At 41.0% G+C, this 13,210-nt stretch overlaps 1 long non-coding RNA gene across 1 annotated transcript; it reads right to left on the minus strand.

Moving 5' to 3' along the window:
• Window positions 1-3,734: 3,734 nt before the first annotated feature.
• Window positions 3,735-12,927, minus strand: LOC110354370 (uncharacterized). The gene is made up of 4 exons (XR_002406225.4): window positions 12,655-12,927; window positions 10,928-11,812; window positions 5,742-5,829; window positions 3,735-3,841 (listed from the first exon to the last, which is right to left on the minus strand). It is a non-coding gene; the product is annotated as an uncharacterized lncRNA (long non-coding RNA).
• Between the last annotated feature and the right edge of the window lie 283 nt (window positions 12,928-13,210).

Raw genomic sequence — 13,210 nt, forward strand, 5'->3', positions numbered from 1 at the left:
AAGAGGCTGACAGGAGCTCAAAGGCAAAGCAACAAATTTGATTCTGGGATTGTATATAGAGACGGCATAAATGCAATGGCTCTTTGTGAGGTATTCAGTCATCAAGAGATATGTGGGAAAAAATAAAAGGACTTCATAAAGTCCGTTTTTCTTCTCCAGCCAAACATAGAGTTCCTGCAGTGAAAGACTGAGGCATGGGTCTTGGACTTCACAAAAAGCATGAGTCCTGTCCTTTGTGGAAGTCACAGGTGAAATCCTTCTGATTTAGGTTGCCGTGGAATTTAACTGTACTCATATAAACAAAAAACAACAACAAAAAAAACCACAAACAACAACAAAACACTATAAAAACAGAACCTCCCAAAGAAGACCAAGAGCATGTTTTAGATAATTTAACCTTCTGTTTAAGTAAAATAACCATAAATGTGTTCTGACCTCAAAAAGGCCAGCCTCATGAAGCGGACTTTGCGCTGGTTGGGTTGCCTTGAGTTTTGTTTGCTGTCACATAGAAAGTTATGTTTTCACAGAATGATGTCTGCATACATGGTAGTGTTCATAAATATGTGGTTTGATTTATAGTTCCAAATTGATATAAACACAGACTTTACAGTATTCAGAAACAACACGTACATAGTAAAATACTTTCTAGGTAGTATAATAGGTATTCAGCAGGTATTGATAACAATCTCCTACAAATGATTTATTTTTAACTTCTGGAAAGGAGCATTGGAAAAGAATTTCATTTTCTCCTTATTTATTTTACCCTGATATTCGTCCACTTACCTACTATCTCTCTTTGTTATACCATGCTTACCACCTCTCCCAGTTTCTCCTTATCATGGGAAAATTAATGTGAAAGAAGATGAATGAATCATTTTAAGCCTTTTTAAACTCATTCTTGAGTGGACACATAAATTGCTGTAAAATGAACAATCCTTGATATAAATATAAATTAGGAACCAGTTTCTTAATCAAACTAACAAATTACTTAAAAGCCTCCTCATATATCTAGCCCTTGCCAAAATATGTGCCATCACTGCCTCTCTCCCCTAGCTTTGGAAGGTGTTTATGTGCTTGCTTCTCATTGCAGAGTATCGTAGTAGTAAAGCCCAAATGCTGCTGTATTAGGGTGCTATGCCTTCAGGGGGACCAGGAGAGTTGGCTAATATTCAAGCATCACTTTCTCCAAGCTCAGGTACATCCCTCAGAGACAGAAGTTGAGCAAGATGTGCAGGAGACCTGCATGGACGGGCAAGGAGCTCTCGGGAAAAACTTAAAGAGAAGTGTAGTAGCAGAAGAAGTAGTGTAGCCAGCAGGCCCAGGGAGGTGATGGTCCCCCTGTACTCTGCTCTGGTGAGGCTACACCTCTAGTACTGTGTTCAGTTTTGGGCCCCTCACTTCAAGGATGACATCAAGGTGCTGGAACGTGTCCAGAGAAGAGCTACGAAGCTGGTGGTGGGCCTGGAACACAAGTCCTGTGAGGAGCAGCTTAGTCTGGGGAAGGGAAGCCTTATTGCTCTCTACAACTGCCTGAAAGGAAGGTATGGGGAACTGGGGGGTCGGCCTCTTCTCACAGATAACTAGCGATAGGACTAGAGGAAATGGCCTCAAGTTGCGCCAGAGGAGGTTTAGGTTGGAAATTAAGATAATTTTCTTCTCAGAAAGAGCGGTCAGGCATTGGAATGGGTTGTTCAGGGAAGTAGTGGCATCACCATCCCTGGGGGTGCTTAAGGAAAGGTTGGATGTGGTGCTAAGGGACACGGTCTAGTAGGTGATTTTGGCCATAGGTGATGGCTGGACCAGATGTTCTTGGAGGTCTTTTCCAACCTTAATGATTGTCTGATTCTAAGCAGTGAAACGTGGCTCACATCCTATGTGGCAGTGTTGATGCTTCCCAGGTAGCCTGGAGCAAGGCTGTGGTGTCCTGTCTTCGTTGCATGAGGCATACCTCCAAGTTTTCCACATGCTGACAACTGGAGGGTTTGCCCCTAAATGAGGAGTGGTTCAAAAGTGGCCCGTAAATGAGGAGTGGCTAAAACTAGAGGCTGGCTACGTGTTTTCCAGCTCCGTGGTGTATCTATGGTCTCGCAAGGTGACAGATGAGGTGGCTTCCACCTTAATCGTCAACCCTTGTGATCAGGAACGCGTTAGAGGGGATGGCTAAACCCGTAGTCCAGGTGATGCCTTACAGAGGGAAGACCCTTTCTCTGCATCCTTCTCGCTGTCATTAATCAGCAGAAAGAAAGCTCAAACTTGAATTCTTTGGGCCATCCTGTCACAAAAAAAAAATATAAAGGAAGTGGTCTTCTGCTCCAATTAATTAAACAAACTGATATAAATTCCCCGCTTAAACCGTACTTTGCATATCCGTAATCTCTGCACTACATTTTATGTATACTTTACCCTTGGGTAAAAATTTGTGAGCATATAAATGCTTTCTCATATAATCTTGCTAAAGCACGCTCTTGCCTATAAATATTCATACCACTGCCAAAACATTTGCAAGCTTTCCCCAAAGGTGAAATATGTGTAATGTACTTTGCCTTCTGGGTATAAATATTATCCAATACATTTTGGTTAATATGAATACACTAATTATTCTTGTAACCCTTTTTAAAAGGGTCATCCTCATGATGTGAATTTTTAAAAAATGTAATTACAGTAATTGGATACTTAATCTAATTAAAATTGGCTTTATCTTTAATGGGAATTTTTCTAAAGAGGCAGAATGACAATTGACTTTCTGATAATCACTGTTTTCTTTCAGCTAGAGGATGCATTTAGTACAGTAGGAACCAGAGAACATGGCCTCTTTGCTACATGCCTGCCACCTTTAGAGCTAGTTAGATGGTAATTTTGTCCATCGCCGGGCAAAACTTTCACTTTACTTATAACTAAAAGTTCTGCATTCTGCGTCTTGATTTCATTGTGGCTCAGACAGAGTTAATTTAGGAGTTAATTGTGCTTGGGGTACAGGTAAATTCAAAAACATTGTCTTCTCATGCTGTTGAATGGGAAGTCAAAGAGAACAAAACAATGGAAAAGCTAGGGGTTGTGTAAGACTGGAGAAGTAGAGTAATGTTGTTAGTTTCAGACACCTGTGACATAGACGCTTACATCTGAGACATCTTTTTTGTTGTGTTGTGGGAAATAGGTAGTTTTAAGGAGTAATTCGTCTGATCATAGGTGGAAATCTGCTCTCATACATGATGGATCACACCATATTTTCTCCCCTTAATGATAAAGGGTGCACAGGGTGCCTTGCCCAGAGATAGATGGGCACCCTGTAGAAGAGAATACTGACTTAGATGAATGCCACCAACATGGAGCACATCGATTTACTCAGGAAGTGGAAAACATAATAGCAGTATTATTAGCCAGTTGAGAATCTAAGTTTTGCTTTTCTGGATGTCTGAAAATCCAGAAAACCAGCTGAATGTTGGGTTAAAAGATAACAATAATAATAATAGTAGTAATAATAATAATAATAATAGCAATCAATCAATCAAACAAACAAAAAAAAACCCACAAAAAATAGAGAAAGGAATGGAAATGGAAATTCCTCAATAAGCTCAACAAATGACAATCTGGCAAAATAACAGAAAAGGTAACTCCTAAGAGCAAGCATGTCTGACCCTTCTGTTGATGTCTCAGAGATGGCACTGCTGGCAGAGGTAGTTTGTCACCTGATTAGCATGAGCTCTTGACGTATGGCTTGGTCTAGCCACCAGGCTGAACTTACCAGAGCACAACTGCCACCGAGACTTGGAGAACACAACTTCAGGCTGCTGCATCTGCAAGCAGGTCCATTATAAAGCTGCCACACCTTTCAGGGTCTTTGCTTCCAGGAAAAAAAAAAAAAAAAAAAAAAAAGAAAAGCATTACTGGAAGCCAGGAAAGAGAGAAAGAGCTTCTAAGAAAATCAATCAGCTGTTTTGTAGGCTCAGCTTGCCAGCAGAGTGTCCCTCACAGGCCGGTGTGTCTTCAGGACTGAAGACAGATATTTCACTGAGGAACATTGTTTCCAAAGAAGGATAACCATCTGCAATGCATTCCAGCATCAATCTCTCGATATATGTATATGTGATAGAAAAGAGGCTGCTAAGACAACTCATGCAATTTATGCGTTAAAGAAAAATCATTAATTTGGAGAGAAATTAGCAGTAAGGAGAAGAAAAAATTCAAGTGAAGACAGGTATTGAGGGTGCATTGAGTGAAAAAAAGTTCAATATCAAAATTATACAGGAAAACCTCTAGCTTGATTTGAAAACTAGTGGTGGTCTAGGACTGAAGCTTTCAGCTTCTTAAAAAGTTTGCTATATCAACAAATTTAATTTTGAAAAAGATGCCATGTGCCATCATTTTGCTTTATCAGAGTGTTATCTTTGTGCAAGATAGAGCATTGGTTCGAGAAATAACAATCCTGTCTGATAGCCTTCACTAAGCTTCAAGCTCCTGAATTGGAACTAAACATGGAGGCAACAGTGATCCATTCAACAGGGATAACTTTTAGTGCCAAAAAAAGTAAATTAATAGGTAAGTAGCCTGTACCTGAGACTCATGGAAATTTGAATTTGGTTGGATTCTGTTGCTGTTACAGAAAACACATTTTTAGGATTGGCAGTCTTCAGAAAGGCTTTGGAAAGAGAAAAAGAAGCTGCTGTAATGGTCGGCGGTATGAACTGTCATAGTTTCAGAGCTGAAGATCGTTCTGGTTAGTGTTTTTGCCATGGGGCCACCAGTGGCTTCTGAATACAGGAAAAATGAGAGGATAATGGCTTGCTAGGAAAATCCGAGTTCTCTGAAAATGAATTTTAGAACTGTCGTAGGAACTCCTGGCTCCAGTTACAAGGTTGCTTCAAGCTACGCCTCTCGCAGTAGCTCATGACTAAGGAATCTTGGCAGATGCCTGTGTGAATACTTAGAAAAACAGAAACAATTTGGTTTTGCCATCTGTCTTGGGCAAGAACTCTGCATTGCTGATGTTTGATCCAGACAGGCTTATTGGGAAACTAATATCAACCGTTGTCCTAAGCATGAGAGAAACGCATTGGCTTCTGAAGGGAATAAATATGTTCAGAAAAAGATGGAAAATTAAAAAGTCTGTTGCCTCATCTACTTGCAGAGATACAGATGTGCCTCATCCTTCAGGCATACAGGTTGCAGGAAGAGACTGCAAAGTCACTGACCTTGGCATGTACATATCCTAAAAATCCTTGGAAAACAGCTTTTTCTAACATTAAAACCCAGTATTTCAGCAACTCCTAACTCCCTTCATCTAAGGGATTGTTGGCTTTTGCACTTAACCTCTTGCTCTGGAAAAGTTTTTCATCTCAAGGTGAAAAATTTGGAAGCACAACTTCGGTTTTTCCAGAAGATGGCAGTGCCACTACAGAAAATAGCAGAGCAGTTGCGCTCCGAAGGTGACTGCTCTGTAATTTGCCAGCTCAGAACACATATATAACAAGTTTTGATTTTTTTTTTTCTTAAATAGATGATCAGATAATTATACTTCAATGACTGTCAAAAGCAATAATGATAGCACTCATTACAACTTTAAAGTGTGTCTGGCTTCCCAAGGGCTCACAACAAACGTTAATTTATCCGAATGGATACAGGAGACGTAATTAGGCAGTAACTCATTTCTATCACATATCGTGTACGCTATAATTATTTTTGGCCACACGTGTTCACGCTGGGTGTTGAACTGCCCTCCTAACATCCACCTCTTGTGCTCCTACCTGGGGCAGTCACAGGTGTTGCAGTGGCAAGGAGGTAGATATTAAACACCGCCTTCAATCCCAGCACATCTGGCAGCACCCACAAGACCTGAAGAATAAAAGAGGCAAATAGATGTATGGAAAATTAATAAGGATCACAGCACCGCACCAGATGCAGCGGTATGCTGACTACATTGCTAAATAGATTGCACTGTGATAGCCAGGCCATCTACAATAGATTCATGCTTTCATGAACTGTGCGAGCCGATGCCTTTAATTCTCAGGTTGAGCTTGATTCCTGATTGTTTTCATTACATCGTATTTCGGGGTTTTTGTGGTATGATTACATGTGATTTACTAGAAATAACTGATCAATGAAAAGATGCAGAACTTACTGTGCTTCTCTTTCCATTCATTTATTATATTTTCGTGAGTCTTTCATTGAAAAAAAAAAAAAAAGAAAAAAAAAAAGAGTCTATTCACACTAGAAAGGCTACCTACCAGTTCAGTGAGAAGAAGGCAAGCAAAGAGTTATTCTACACCCTGCTAACATATTCACAGAAAACTCATCCAATTTTGTTAAGACCTTTTGTGGAGAATCAAAAGTTAGTGAAGATTGTATTATAATTCCTCTTCCTGACCTGAAAGTCACACAGCTGGATTCAAGTAGGCCAGAAATGCATGCTTTACAGAAACACCTTGTGATTTTTTTTTTTTTTTTTTTTTTGAAGCTCTGAAAGATTTTAGTGCTGACCCTGCCCTCCATACCAACAGCTGAGTCGCTTGCAGGAACTCATGACAGAAGACAAATTGTTGCAGCTGTCAAATAGCCAGCAGAAGGAAAGGATCACCTTGTTGCACCAGTGTTAGCCTCCACATTTCCCTTGCAATAGGGCAAAACTTACGTACTGCTCACTGTACCTTTGAGATTCCAGTTTTGTGGGGGACAATCAAGATTTAAATACCCTGGAGGAAAATAATTTGCTGCTTGATCCAGCAGCACCTTTTGAAGTCAATATAAAAGTGTTCATTAGCATCGATGAGATTCGGATTAGATCCTTATTTCCACCTCAACAGAGGTGGAAACCAGGAGGAGCACAGAGCCTGGACCAGCAGCTCTGCCCAGAGCAGGCGAGCACACAGGGAAAGTTGTATTTCTTCCAAGTGCTTCAGCAGGGGAAATTGTGCTGAGAAACCTTCATGAATTTTGTTAACATGGCTGGAATATGCAGTGGACCAAAAGCTGTTCTCATTTACACCTGAAAAACCCTCACCCATGCCATCCTAGTGATTTCAGCACCAGGGAATTGTACCTAACAGGACAAAACCTATACCGTTGGCATTAATTACACGTTCGTTCTTCTCGTTCAGAGATGTGACTCTATACACGTGAGCAACAGCAAGCTAATACCAGAGCACATCTCAGTGTGAAAACTGAGCAGGCCAGGTGTAGGTGAGGTGTGAGGCATCAGAAACAGGAAAAAGGAGCACGAGATGAGGAGCAGCCAAGTATCAGGAGCAAAACACTTGTCATGAAAAAAACGTGGCAGCGTGCAAATGCACAGAGCATACAACTCCAACAAGAGCCCATTGAAACCAATGAAAAATACTGAAAAGGCATTCAAGATTAAATAATCTTTGGCAGTGCTGCTGTGGGGACAGTTAATGCAGAGTTCCCATTAAAAATCTCTCAAGAGATCTTGTAAGACTAAATAAAATTAGCCCAAAGGCCCAAACTCTACCTTCAAATCAGGCATCATCTGCTGAAATTGAAGAGCCCTGAACAGTGTGAGAGCAGATTCAGAGAAGCCATGAATAAATCTGAGTTTGTTGGGTTGGGGACTCGGGCACGAAGCAGGCGTTGATTGAGCCAGGAAAGAAAACCAATTTGTGCCACGCTTCTCTTCCCTACGTAGCCAACCCCCCAAAAGTCATGCGTGTCCTACCAGCCCCACGCAGCTCCTGACCCAGCTCACAACGTGCTGGTGATCTCAATTCCACATTTTTTTTCTAAAACAAAAAGAGAGAGAGAGAGCCCTGCCCTTGCTGCCAGCCCAGTTATTCTAAGGCACCCGCCAAACTTTTTATTCCGGTCATTGCTGCATGAATTTGGCAAAGCCCGGGCATTGTCCAGTGTCTGCACCTGCAAATAATTCCACGGGAGCCCTTGGCGTTGCTGGTGGGACTCGGAGCTCAGCAGCCTCTGCTGGTCCATTAACTCCTAGAGATTTTTATTATGGAGCTAAAATTCATTCAACCACATCTCACGATGAGTAGGAAGTATAACACAGATATTAGGGCTGCACTTTGTAGAAACAGTCGGCAAGGCAGGTGCCACGCCACGCTGAGGACCACAGCCTTGTCACCAGATGCACGGGTCTGGCCAACTCATCTGGTAGATGTCCCAAGCCATGATGCAGTTTCTCCAGCACCACCAGGACAATGCACATCCCTCATCAATACAGGACAGTTTATGGATTGAAACAGGAGATAGGGGGTGGGCGGTAATGTAGATCATGGTACTTAATTGGACATAAGGCTTCCTAACATCCTCTTACTTTCCTAATTGCTAATATATTTAACACTGATGTTATCAATAGTCCATGATAAATAAAATTACTCCATATCAGCTCATTAGTTGATTAATTACACGGGGAGAAAGAAAAAGAATGAAGCCAAAAGTAGATGGAGGACCCAAGCTTCTCCCTGAGTGAAAGGAGCAGCCCCAGCTGGCCTACATGTTTTTGGGGTTATTTATTTGCAGCAATGCGGCTTTGTGAAATACAAGTCAGAGGGAAATTAGGCCACCACTCTAGGATCAGCCTTCCTTTTGTTCTTTTTTGAACTTTAGGAGCAAAGGAGTTCCCAGATAAACCGCATCTTGGAGCTGGTGTTACCGCTGCAGGTTTGGTGAAACCTCTGGTGCTGCAGATCTACAGCGGACAGCAGAATAAGAGAAGCTATAAGATTAAATCTAACATACATCTCAGCCTTAAAAAGCAACAGAAACAACCACCACCACTAACTAGCTGAGTGAGCGTACTAAGAAAGGGGATACGAAGTAATTTTATTATGAGAACCAGGAGGAAAATTATTTCTAACTACCCAAACAAGCTCTCGGAGTTGCACTTGGTGAATGCTCACTCCGTATCTCTGTTTTCAGTAAGAATGAAATACCAAATACTTTTCCTACCGTATGCAAGAATCAAGTGAACTGAATGTTTTGGACTACTCAACCCAACAAATGCAAAGGTATTTCACACGACTGCTTCTAAAACAGAGGCCTAGGCCTAAGCACCATTATGCTTCGAAAATAAGCCCAGAAAAGGACGTGAGGCCACTTAACGCAGCTCCACTGATGTGCAAGGCCTGCTAAGTCCATACCTGGAGGTCATCCCATCCTATTTATTTCAAAGTAAGGCTATATAGGATTGGGATCTGTTGTTTTTTTTTTTGTTTGTTTGTTTGTTTTTTTCTGGTTGTGTTTTTTGTTGTTGTTTCTGATCTAAGTGGGGCAGGAAACAGGAGAAGTTCATGCTCCAATCCAGTATTTTTTTTATACACTGATCTTCCCTTTAACTGTTCAGTGACCCAAAATTTGATCTATTCTCTCTAACATCATCTACAGAGCAAAATTATCAGACTTTCTTCCCAATAATAGGAAACAGATGGTTTCATTGTCCTCATTTACCATCTCCTTGAATGTGACTTTCAATGGGATGGAAACCCTCTGGCCAACCCATTCCTGGTCTTTTCCCTTTCAGCCTCTGCATGTGCTGTATAAAATTATTTTGACCACTGAGAAAATTGAATCACCCCACTAGAAGTGAAGAATGTAAATTTTAGATTTGCAGTTTTCCTATTTATTTTTTACAGTGAAACTCAAACTCCTTTTTTTGCTTCATGCTGATTGTCCTTCTAGTGGATAAAAACAAACAACCAAAAAAAAAAAAAAAAAAGAGAACCATAAAAACCCATCAATTTTTCTTTTACCTTTATTTCCCCTGGTCTATGCAGATATTCCCTAGATACCATTATATGATTTCTTCCTCTTCATGAAGATCATAGTGAGGAATTTTTGCAGCCACAAATGGCATTTTTTGTCCCATTTCTCCCCACAACCTACACTTACCCCTCTAGTTTTGTGTGATGATTTATTACTAAACAACATATTTTCCATTATAGCAAAGGAAGGGGGGTGGGAGGAGTACCAAACAAACTCCAGTGGCTGTATTCAAAGTGTAATGCTTCTTATCACAAATAATTTAAAAAATGCAAGAACCCCAATTTGCAGCTAGGAGGCCCACTTGAGGGATCAGTTAAAATTTACTCCTTTATACACATGCCAACTTTGACTTCAAAAAGACTTTATTCCCAAGGATAAACAACCCAATATTTGTGTAATATAATTAAGTGAAGGCATCTTTAAATGTCATACCAGCTTGTGCCATGCTTTAAATTGTTATGCATCAACAGAATTTAACGAGATGGCCAAGGATCCTGCTTCCTGCGTGAATGCGATAAGCCACAAATACTGTATAGCTCTTTAATAGATTGCCAAAATAAAGCATTTTGTATGCAAATTATTCATGGAGTGGCAAAGCTAATATAGTGCCAAAATTACGCCCACTGGTCCTCTGCAATTAGTAGTTAAGTTGAAGTATCTTCAAACTGCAGAATTTCTTTCAGTGTTTCCCAATACTTGAAGCATCTTTTCATTTATGGAATTATGAAATTGCAGCTTTTATTTTGCTTTAAGGTTCAGGGTACGCGTGCGCTACAGCAGAGGGGTGGCAGCTGGGATCTAATCAGAAGAATTGCACAGAGGCTACGCAGAAAATAAATGCACAAGTCCAGTGACTTGCGAGAAAGTTGAAGGAGAGAGAGAAAAAAAAAAAAAAAAAAAAAAAAAAAAGGATTTTCCATCCAATTTTCCACCCATGCCACTAAAATAAAGTCAATGAGCTCTATGACATTGGGATGAAGAAAATAGCTAAGGAACACAGCAAATAAAATAAAAATGCAAACATCCGGTTCTCAGCTTTAGGATGGCTCACAGAGCCACCTCCAGAAAACATCCTTTAGTTGCCTTCAAAATGTCCCAGTCTGAGGAACACCTATACACTTATAGCAGTTCAGGAAGAAAATAGCCTTGGGGTGCACAAGACAGAGGAGCCACAAAAAGCCAACACCTGTAAGTCACTTACCTGCTGCTTCACTTTCAGTGAAAAGCTCTTTCCCAGCTCTTCAGCTGGCCAAGATTCTCTCTCAGACCAGCTTAGGGAGCCATGTAGAGAGGAGAAATAATTGCTCCTCCATGGAGAACTCCTTGGAAGAACTTTTACCAGCTGAACCAGGCAACCGCGAAGTATTCAGGCTACTGTTCCACTTTTGGGTGTCGTTTATAGCCCTGCGTGGAGATGAAGCACGATGAAGAAGCAGACGGGCATGTAGGTCACATCCACGTGCTGTGGTGTTAACGCTAACTGTATTTTTCACTTACAATCTAATCATCAGAAGAGTGTAGCACGTGTCAGGGGCCCATGATGGTGATTTAATGAGTCTGTGTCAAACCACTTGGACCTGGGTGGCCTTTCTTAGCTAACTTGGAGGATTTACTACCAGATAAACAAAAAAATGTAATTTTGATCACAAACTATTTTATAAAAATGTGGAATACCATAGGCAGCTGTTTTCAGTCCGGTGGACTCCAGGAGTTGCAATCTACAGATTTTTATTTACGTGGGGGGAACGGGAGGACCCAAACTCAACAGCCCCCAATCCCATACTTTGATATTAAAGGACAAAATGGGTAGGAGGTCTTACAGCAAGAAAGCTGCAATCCTTGGAAAATAAATAAAAGCAGCTACCGCCGTTGCTGACGCAGGTCTTGCATTTTGTCCCTTTTAGTGATGTTGGTTTAAATATCTGGCTACGAGAGGCGAGCATTTCTGTGGTAAGTCCAGATGAAGGCACAAGGAGCGTGTGGCCCCACCACCTCTGCCAGCGGCTTTGCAAAGCAAACCTTGCACCGTCAGGATGACTTGGCGGAGCCTGTTGGTCAGGGCTCCACACTGACAACTTGTCGGCGACTTTGTAAAAAAAAAAAAAAAATAAATAAAATAAAATAAAAAAATGGCAACCAATGAAAATCAATCTTCTGATGCTCGGCTGCCTTAAATACCAGTAGAGCAAACAAACAGCCCTAAACAATACAGCAGAAACCATATATCAATTACCCTAAATGCTCAAGCATTTTTACTTCACAGCCTGCAACATCCACATGTAGTATCCGCACCCACTGCGCCGGGGTGATAATGGTGCCGCATTGTTCCTGGGCGCCTGGCGGCGAGATAAGGGCTGCCTGCACTTAGATGATAATGAAAGTGGGCAGACTTAACATTGTGATTTGAAAATTTCTTGGGTCTCAGAAAAAGGTTCTATTAAGCCCACTGACCCCAATTGAATATTAATTAGCTAATTAACAGATTTATTGTTCCACGCAATTTCTGGAGAGGCAATTTTTTTTCAAGTGCCATTATTTTTTTAAATTATTTTTTGCATTGTGTATAATTGAATCTTTGCAGCTGCCAGCATCTTCTGCATGATTTGGCAAAAAAAAGAAAGAAAAAGCACTTATAGCTTTCCCTTTTTTTCCAGACCCAAATGTTTCCAATCGCTTTAGTTAGTGCTTGGGGTGGGAGGGAGTGGGAAAGAGGCAGCTGATTTATGTCACAGTCTAGAGATTTATTCTTAAAAGCTTAACTTAAAAATGTCCACACTTTTTTTTAATTCCTGTTATGATTCACTGGTCTATCTTTTAGCCTGAGGTGACTACAAGTGCACTATTATTCCCAGCAAAGAGACTGAAGTCTGTTCCCCGCCTCTCTTTATACACCCTTTTAAATATTGTGCATCTTGCTTCTCTTCTTACCTGTTTATTCTGGGGCTTTTCCACCATGAAACTGTTTTCTGCCCAGCCGGGGAGGGCAAGGGGCTTTCTGCCAGTCTCCATCCTCCTTGCAGCAGGGTCTCTTGTGTGAACCACATTTTTTCCCTCAGCACATTTTTGTCTCCATAGGTGAATCCTGAGAAAGCAAAGCATTTTTCAAAATGCTGAACGATTGGTAAAGAGAGACCAGATGCTATTTTACTGTATGGATGATTTCTGACAATTTCAAATACGTATGTTTTGTGCAAACTTTCTGAAGAGCTTCACGCTGTAGTGAACAGACCCTCAAAAAAACTCTGGTGTCTACAGAAGTGAAGCTCCACTCACCTGTTCCTCCACAGACAGAGGAGACTGACTGCAAGAAGTCTCCTTCTTGTACCTACCACAGCTACAGGTGTGTTCAATTTAAATTAAGGCCCATGAATGCTTAAAGAGTTCCTCCTTGGTTTTCCTCTCAGACTGTTGATTTTTTATTATTTTTCCTTTTTCTTTATAACCAATCTGCAGATGTTCCATGAAGTAATTCATCAGTAGCTTC

Source organism: Anas platyrhynchos, chromosome 5, assembly GCF_047663525.1.
Source record: "Anas platyrhynchos isolate ZD024472 breed Pekin duck chromosome 5, IASCAAS_PekinDuck_T2T, whole genome shotgun sequence".
Taxonomy (NCBI): domain Eukaryota; kingdom Metazoa; phylum Chordata; class Aves; order Anseriformes; family Anatidae; genus Anas; species Anas platyrhynchos.